The following is a 9,080-nucleotide window of genomic DNA, read 5'->3' on the forward strand; positions in this document are numbered from 1 at the left end:
AGAATCGTACACGAACACTTGCACACCAAACGCAAAGAATGGACTGAGAATGGAGGATGAGGAGGAAAAACAATCAAAGTTGACATTGACATTCCCGAGGAAGTGCTGCCAGCAATAATTTTAGTTTCAGTGATTTATGCAATGTCGGTAATGCAGATCATTATTTTGTTTTGAATGCGATGAGAAATAGATGGCGCGCTTTACTCTGATATCTCGCTTAACAATTGATAAGGGCCTACAATAAAAAGTAAACAAATTCAATTTTAATACCCTTCGGTACCCGACCAACCATTCGTCAAACTAGTCAAAAATTAAATAATTTTGTCGGTATTTCTTTATTTTTAAATATTTCCAAAAACGATATAAATCTTAATGAATCGTTATCTCAATTCATGTAAAGAATGTTATCAACGGAATGATATACCACAGACAAACAGACGTAACACTAATGAAATTCCCATCGTCCATCAACTCAACGATCGTTTTAAAGTCAACTGCTTGCGAGTTTCACACACAGAGGCGCGCGCATCGTTTTCCTTTATATTTGACATCTCACACTAGCGCTTTCTGTTGACGATGTTGTACAAAATAACATTTCGTGCAATGTGCACGCGAGATGGTGATAAAGTAATTGGGTGATGGATTTTCCAAAAAGTTGTTCTAGCTGTTACGTCTGTTTGTCTGTGTTTAAAGGTTTTCCCACAGACAAACAGACGTAATAGTACGTTCAGATTATGAGCTATATCACTTGATATAGCGAATCTTGACATGAGATGCCATATGCATTATTTCCAGTGAAAATTAGATGTACAAACACTGATGTCAAGATGCTCTATATCAAGTGATATAGCTCATAATCTGAACGTACTATAACAGCTAGAACAATTTCCTGAAAAAATCATCACCCAGTTACTTTATCACCATCTCGCGTGCATGTTGCACGAAATGGTGTTTAGTACGACAATGTCAACAGACGGCGCTAGTGTGAATTGTCAAATCTGAAGGAAAACGATGCGCACGCCTCTAGGTGTGAAACAAGTAATCAGTGTTATTTGAAACAACCGTTCAGAGCATGGGCGATGGGAATTTCATCAGTGTTACGTCTGTTTGTCTGTGCTTTAAAGTTCTATATGAGGATTTTTGAAGAAACTTGAAGAAATGGTTAGCCGGGAGAGGTAATAAACTATAGAGAACGCTTGTCGCTGTCATCACCGTCGAAACATCTTTTGCTGGCGAGGATAGGGCACTAAATGTCAACAAAGGAAAAATCAGAACGTTTTGACGATTAGGTACCCAACATGTTTGGGGACGATAACAAAGGGAACCGCAGCGACAATCGTCCTCTATAGTTTATTACCTCTATTTGTATAAGGCAGCCTTAAAGCACAGACAAACAGATGTAACACTAGTTAAAATATCATCGACCATGATTTCAACGATCAATTTGAATTTGATTGATTACGCAATTCACAACTAGAGGCGCTAGTGTCGTAATCCTTCGGTTTTGACATTTCACTCCAGCGCCTTCTGGTGACGATGTCGCAAGATGGTGGTAAATAAGTTGAGCAATGGATTTTTCAGAAAAATGTTCAAACTGTTTCGTCTGTTTGCCTGTGCTTAAAGGGTTTCACGTGGAACGGCGTCGAAGCATAGAATAGAACGGATACGGATAGAATTCCAAAGATTGGCAATGTGTTACTAAATAGAAATAAAGGCTTTCTCAAATAAGGTACCAGTCAAAACGATTAATGCAAGAGATGGCGTTTTTTCAATGGTAGTAAAATCGAAATTTCATCACTATTAGACTACTAATCAGTGCAAACTAAGTGCAGGAGACAATCTTTTCACCTCATACTTCATTCCTTATCACTACTTTCTTCAAAAACACCACCATTTTCCATAAATTCCCAACAAACATTCACTCGTTGAACTAACATCAGTGTGATGATTTAATTCAGCGCTGTGTTGAATTATGTCTGTACTATTTCTTATCACAACTTCTGTTCAAGCTTTGTTCACACAATTTTGGCGAAGTTATACAACTACATCATCTCATTTTGAAAAACAACTTTATTAACTGATTCGTTAAACCTTTAATAAGCATTTTACTAAGCCTCAATTCAGCTACATGTGAATTCTTCGAAAATAATAACGCATAGAAGGTAACATCAGTAAGATCTTCAATTAACGTATTTTGAAGCAATTGCTATTTCCATATAATCATTTTAAAATTTTCCTAAATCGGGTCTCGAACTGCTGTCATTTGATCATCCGCCGGTAACGTTGTCATCCGCGCCATCCTTGATTTGCTAGGTATGGCTCATTCAATGCATAGCATAAATAATCTTATTGCTGAATATGAATCATAATTGGACTCTTATTCAATAAGTCGATCTGTCAAACTACAGTTTGTTAATAACAGTACAAGATTTTTATTTCAATTGTTCAGCCAGTCATAACCATCGCACACTAGGAAAAATACGTAAAAATAATGTCGATAAACGATAAAATAAAATCCGTCCCCAATGCTATTTATGAATTTATGAAAATAAAATCAATGTATTTTCGGCCTTCCTCAGAATCTCTTGATAATCGGTTGCGATATGATTGTCAAATGCCAAGATTATTTCAATTTCGCCGCAATAAAGATCAACATCCACGCGATAATATTGGGATTCCACACATCAAAGGTTCAATAATTTTCCGATGTTATTCAACGGCGTTATGTCCGGCTTTTAGTAAATTTAGTTTCGCATGAATGCATGATTTTTTTTATTGCTCAGTTTAATAAATCACAAAAATAAAAAGCATGTCTAGAAAATAAATCATTATTTTTCTATAAATCAAATTTCCCAGATCTAGAATCCAGATTTTCTCCCAAACTGAAAAAGCATGTTTTTCCCACTGTGCGATAGATCAGATAAATGTGAAATCCAATGGTTAAGAAGGACAAAGGTTAAGAAGGATGTCAATGCCTGCTTATTAACTTACTATTCAAACTCAATTCGACCACCCTTTCAGAGCATCACATCATAGTCGAACAGAGAACTTTAAAAATCATTAGTTCAGTACATTGTTAAACTTCTCCAATGTGCTGAAATGTGATAAAACGAAAACGTAAGTTCGACTTCAAATAAAGGTAATAAACAAATAAATAGGCCATGTCGAATATTAGTTAGATTAAATGCTGAAATGAAATCTGTCTAGCAAATTATTCAGCATCCATTTTATTCAGCTATAAAGATCACAAATAAACAATAATTCAACCTAGATGCTTATTTGTAGCTTGTCGTTGTTTGTTGGGTTTGCAAAATACTTGATTTTCTCATACATTTTATCGATTTCCAACTACCATTCTTCCATGAGCTCATGGTGGAAAATGTGAAAATCTCAGAACATAGAGCAGCAGGCTTAACAGCACAGATAGAAACGCCGGTATCGCCACTTAGTGACGAGTACCGTAAACATGGTGCACGGAAGGTTGTTGTCTACACTTTTTACGGCTGCTGCACCCTGGAAGTAAATGTCATCGAAGTAAACAGTCGGTCCCCCATTGGCATTAGATAGTAAAGACACAGACAAACAGACGTAACAGCTTTAACATTTTCCTGAAAAATCCATCGCCTAGCTCCTCTACCACCACCTTGCGAGCATGTTACACGAATCAATGATTCGTATGACATTGTCACCAGAAGGCGCTGGAGTGAAAAGTCAAACTCGAATGATTACGACGCAAGCGCCTCTAGTTGTGAAACGCTCAATCAATCAAACTCAAATTGATCGTTGATGTCATGGTCGATGATAATTTCTCTAGTGTTACGTCTGTTTGTCTGTGCTGGTACCAACAAGATGGTGAAACGTGGTGAAACTCTTTACCACAGACAGCGGGAGACAGCGAGGATTGGACTCACGATCAATACCAGTAAAACGAAGTATATGCTCGCTGGCAATCAACGTGGGTTCATTAGTGGTGGTGGTTGTGAAATGGTGTTGGATGGTGAAAAATTTGAAGTGGTGGAAGAATTTGTGTATCTTGGAACATTAGTGACGTGCGATAATGATGTTACCCGCGAGGTGAAAAGGCGTACAGTGAACGTTCGCTAATTGGGTTTTTTCTAGTTGGGGCGCTTTTTAGTTGGGGCACAGACAAGCAGACGTAACACTGAGGAAATTCCCATCGACCATGAGCTCAACGGTCTCTTTAAATTCAACTGCTTGCAAGTTTGACATCCAGGGGCGCGTGCATCGTATACCTTTGCATTTGACATCTCACACTAGCGCCTTCTGTTGACATTATCGTACTAAACTTTGTATCGTACAACATGCACGTTAGGTGGTGGTAAAATAACTGGGCGATGGATTTTGAAACAAATTGTTCTAGCTGTTACGTCTGTTTGTCTGTGGTTGGGGGTTCGCTAATTGGGGCGAAACACAATTAAAAAGCAGCTACACGTCAGAATGCGATGTCAAAAACGCGTTGACGTTTTGTTTCCGTGTTTGGCGGGATCGATTTTTTCTGGCGCGTACAATTTTCCTTTATTCAATGCAAAAAGTAAACAATATTGACGCTTGTCAAAACGCCCCAATTAGCGAACGACACTCGCTAGTTGGGGTGAGGTCGTGCCCCAATTAGCGAACGATCACTGTATAAGCATTTATTTATTAAACAATATGAGAAGTGGCATTAGTAGCAGAAACTTTACTTGGCAATTGAATCAGGTTGTTTGAACCTCAACAGTTATCACATGCTGGAAGAAGCGGTAAGTTTGGTATCATTTTGGGGCGCAATGTTTGTTTGATGAAATATGACAGCTAGTACGCCATGAAGGACACCTAGCGCCACCAAACGACGTATTGTCACAGTCAGTATTCAAACTTTGATTTACACAGCTTTTTGAGTAAAATTTGTTCTAGCCTGGATGTTTGTTATCTGTGGAAATATGTTGATTGTTTTGTTGATGAAAAAATAAACAAAAACAACATAATGGGTTTCGTCCTTGGTTTCGATGGGAATTCCAGTTCAGTGTCGGGAAGCAGTTCTTGTAATTTTTTTATAGCATCCGCCATTATGGTGAACGTGGAAAGCTGGATATACTGTTTCAACAGTAGCTCAGATGGCAAACGGCCAAACGACCATGCAAAATGATATCCCAGATCATTTTCCGTCGTCTGTCATCATCATCAATAGTGAATGAGTTCGTGGAAAGTTATCAAGCCGGATTCGTTGACGGCCGCTCGTCAACGGACCAGATTTTTTCTGTACGGCAAGCCTCCAAAAATGCCGTGAATATTAGGTCCCAACGCACCATCTGTAAATCGATTTCAAGACATATGGCAGTATTGGCCGCGTAGAGCTATGGAAAATTATGGACTAAAACAGCTTCCTTGGGAGCTTACCAGAATGATCAAAGCAACGGTGGATCGCAAAACGGTGTGAAAATTTCGAGCGAAGACTCAAGTTCGATCGAATTGCACCGGGTACTAAGACAAGGTAATGGAATTTCGAGCTTGTTGTTCAACATTGCGCTAGAAGGTGTCATGCGGAGAGCCGGGTTAACAGCCGGGGTACGGGTTTGAACAACTCCAGTCAATTTATTTGTTTCGCGGATGACATGAACATCGTCGGCAGGGCATTTGCAAATGTGGCAGAACTGTACACCCGCCTAAAACGTGAAGCAACAAAAGTTGGACTAGTGGACCACTGGAATGCATCGGAGACAAAGTACATGCTTGGGACTGGAAAAGAGCGTGACATGGCCCGTCTGGGAAGCAGTGTTACGATAGAAGGCGATACTTTCGAGGTGGTCGATGAATTCGTCTACATTGGATCCTTGCTAACGGTTGATAATAATGTTAGTCGTGGAATATAAAGGCGCGTCATCTTTGGAGTTCGGGCCTCCAGAAGAAACTGTGATCGAAAAACATTCACACCGGCACCAAATGTGTCATGTACAAACGCTAGTTTTCACGGATATAAACTTGACCATGCTCGAAGATGACTTGCATGCACTCGAGTATTCGAGGGACGATACCACCTTCGGCGGTGTACAAGAAGACGGTGTCGAAGGGTGAACCACAGCTACAGGCGAACCCAGCATCTAGAAGATAGTTAAAGACGGGGTACGATGGGCAGGGCATGTTGAGAATTCCGGACAGCAACCTTGATAAATTATTCGCTTTCCTGATCTGACAGGGAAGGCGTGTGCGAATAGGTGGCTGACAAGTACTGAACAAATTGGATGGGGCGCATTCGAGATGTAGAGATGGATGCGGTCTCGAATCGTGTACTGTGGCGTCAAATTGTTGATTCAGTGTTATCTGTTTAGACTAAATAAATGAAATGGATAAGTAAAACTAGTATGCATGTTTGTTTATTATTATTTTTTGTAACTCAAACCTAGAAGCAGTCAGCAAACCAAATAATTTGTTCTGTTTACGTCGCAGCACGCCCGCCAAAATAGATCGTCTTCTTCTTCATTGGCATTTCATCCCTCACTGGGCCATTGCCGGCTCGTAGCTTAGGTCTTCATTAAAGTCTTTCAAAGTAATTAGCTCCGAAGTTTCTAAGCCAAATTACCATTTTTGCATTTATATATCATGAGGCTAACACGATGATACTTTTATGCCCAGGGAAATCGAGAAAAAAACCAAACCGAAAATTTCCGGACCGGGAATTGAACCCAACCACCCTCAGAATAATGGGCTTGCTGTGCAGCCGTGCATGTTTCCAATATGGCTAAGTAGGGCCCTGCCAAATACATTTTCTCCTAATCAATGCACCAGGCAAATCTCCAAGTCTTTGTTTAGTTCTGAAATCGAACATACATCTAAGCAAGGCTTGATACACTATAATTATTCCATTCTAAATTCCATTCAATTTGATTGTGGGTTGAGCAAAACATACTCAAGTCATCCGAAGGCAACCCATGCTCGAAAGTTACACGTTTCACGTGCAATAGGAACCCAACATAACATCTATAGAGCCCTGCAAATCTTGGAGCTTCTTGCTTCGAATTATAGAACATGCTTCTGAGGGATTTTCGCTAGGAATGTTTCAGGCAAATCAATTAATGACAATCACCTACCCATAAATTTCATTCAAAGTGCTTTCCGCTTTGTAGATGCACTTAAAGGGACATTCATAACCATCGTATAGATAGTTGAGAATTGCTTGAAGGCAGATCTACTGTTGGTGTGAGAATGTGTCAGTTGCCGCAAGTTCCCCGACAACCACCACCACGGGGCAAATCTAATTTGTAGCATGCAGGCCAGACACCGGAATCAGGTGATTATAACATTCAATCAAGTGTAAGAGATATCTGTTTCTCTCCTTTGTCGTCACAACCGTTACCGTAGGACCACGACGGATGATGTGGCATCTGTTTTCTACTCAGCAGACCGGACGCTGGCTGCTCGTTGCCGTTGTTGGTCGAACGTGTAAATGGTTACCGACTCTGTTCGTGGCGCACAGCACAAATCTGCTGTCTGGAATTTCGTTCCGTTTCGAGAGTTTCCGACTAATTTGTGGCGGATGGAATGCAACAGCTGCACAGGTTGGTTCAGCTATCCCTGCAGCCCTTGGCGAGAAGTTTTGGGGAAATTGTGCTTTCAAAGACATTCTTTGTCCAAGTCAAGACTGGTAAACAGATTTTGAAGGAAGTATTTAATTGAGATGGCAGTCGTTGTTGGGATGCCTTCAATAATGGGATAATTTCAAGATTCAGCCAACCTTGGTATTTGGAATAGTCAATATATTGAGTAGACAGTGTACTTCATACAGAGGTTGAATGCATAGAATATTTTCATGGTTATTCTGTGTACATACAATGCTAGCTCAGCTTAGTTAAGACTTAGACGGACTGTCACTGTATATGTCAATCAGAGCCGTAGCCGTAGCTCCTAGCGCCCTTTACGAAATCTTTTCGGGTGCTTATAAAAAATGCAAACAATATTATGAATAATGCCAAAAATAAGGTAGATTATAAGCAGGGACGGGACTTGCAAAGAGGAAAAAATGTAACTTCATCTGCTTCCAGACTATCGCTGTCACGAACTGTTAGATGCAACCTGCAGACTTTACTGCTTAGAAAATGGAGAGAATTGGTATTTTGTACAGGGTAGAAATATTTCACAGTCAATGCAGTGAAAAACATGGATCTCAGTATAATCTGCAGTCGCCTTCATCGCCGCCGTGGTGAGTGCGACTGGGTGCAGCCGAAAAATCATTTCCAACACCGACCTTTCAATTTCGCATTCAGCCACTCACAAGTCACTCTGACATGCTGCTCAGTTCGCTCCTTACCGTATGACTGTGAGTGGCCCATTTAAACGCGTGGTGAATTTTTTCAATTTGCTGGGTGAATGTGTACATTTTGCTGTGGTAGATTTCATCTTCGCAGCGCAGTGGGTGATGTGAGTTCTGTTGTTTACTTTTCTGCCTCTCCGGGAATGTGAGGTTGATTTCAAAGCAGGAAGAAAATAAAAACATGATCTAAAAAAACATCACCTTCATCCAGTGCTGCCGAAAATTTACAACCCTGATTTTGTATACTTCTTCTTCTTCTGCAGTGGCTCTACATTCCAACTGGAACTTGACATGCTTTTCAACTTAGTATTCTATTAGCATTTCTTCAGATATTCATTGAAAGCTTTTCTATGTCCGCCATTGCATGAGTATGTATCTTGTGTGGCAAGTACAATGGATACACTATGCCCAAGGAGTCGAGAATGATTCCCACCCGAAAACATCCTAGACCGGAATGAGAATTGAACTCGCCATCTCCGGATTGGCAATCCTACGCATTTGCTCGCAAGGCTACTGGAGACACCTGCAAGCAAATAAATTGCATTGATGAGTGCAGGCCCGCACTCATGTGTATGTTTGTGTGTATAGTATGTGCGCTTTTCAATCCTGAACACCTTCAAATTTATAAAGACGTATTTAACTCGTATTGGCCTGATTAGGGAAACAAAAAATCAAATTGCTGTCACTTCGTATTTTTTGTCGTTTTGGCCTGGTTTTATCACTGTTCTGTTCATACGTGTAGCGTACTGATGGCTGATTCTGGTGCTGCACAATG

The sequence above is a fragment of the Armigeres subalbatus genome, chromosome 3 (genome assembly GCF_024139115.2).
Source record: "Armigeres subalbatus isolate Guangzhou_Male chromosome 3, GZ_Asu_2, whole genome shotgun sequence".
In the NCBI taxonomy this organism is placed as follows: domain Eukaryota; kingdom Metazoa; phylum Arthropoda; class Insecta; order Diptera; family Culicidae; genus Armigeres; species Armigeres subalbatus.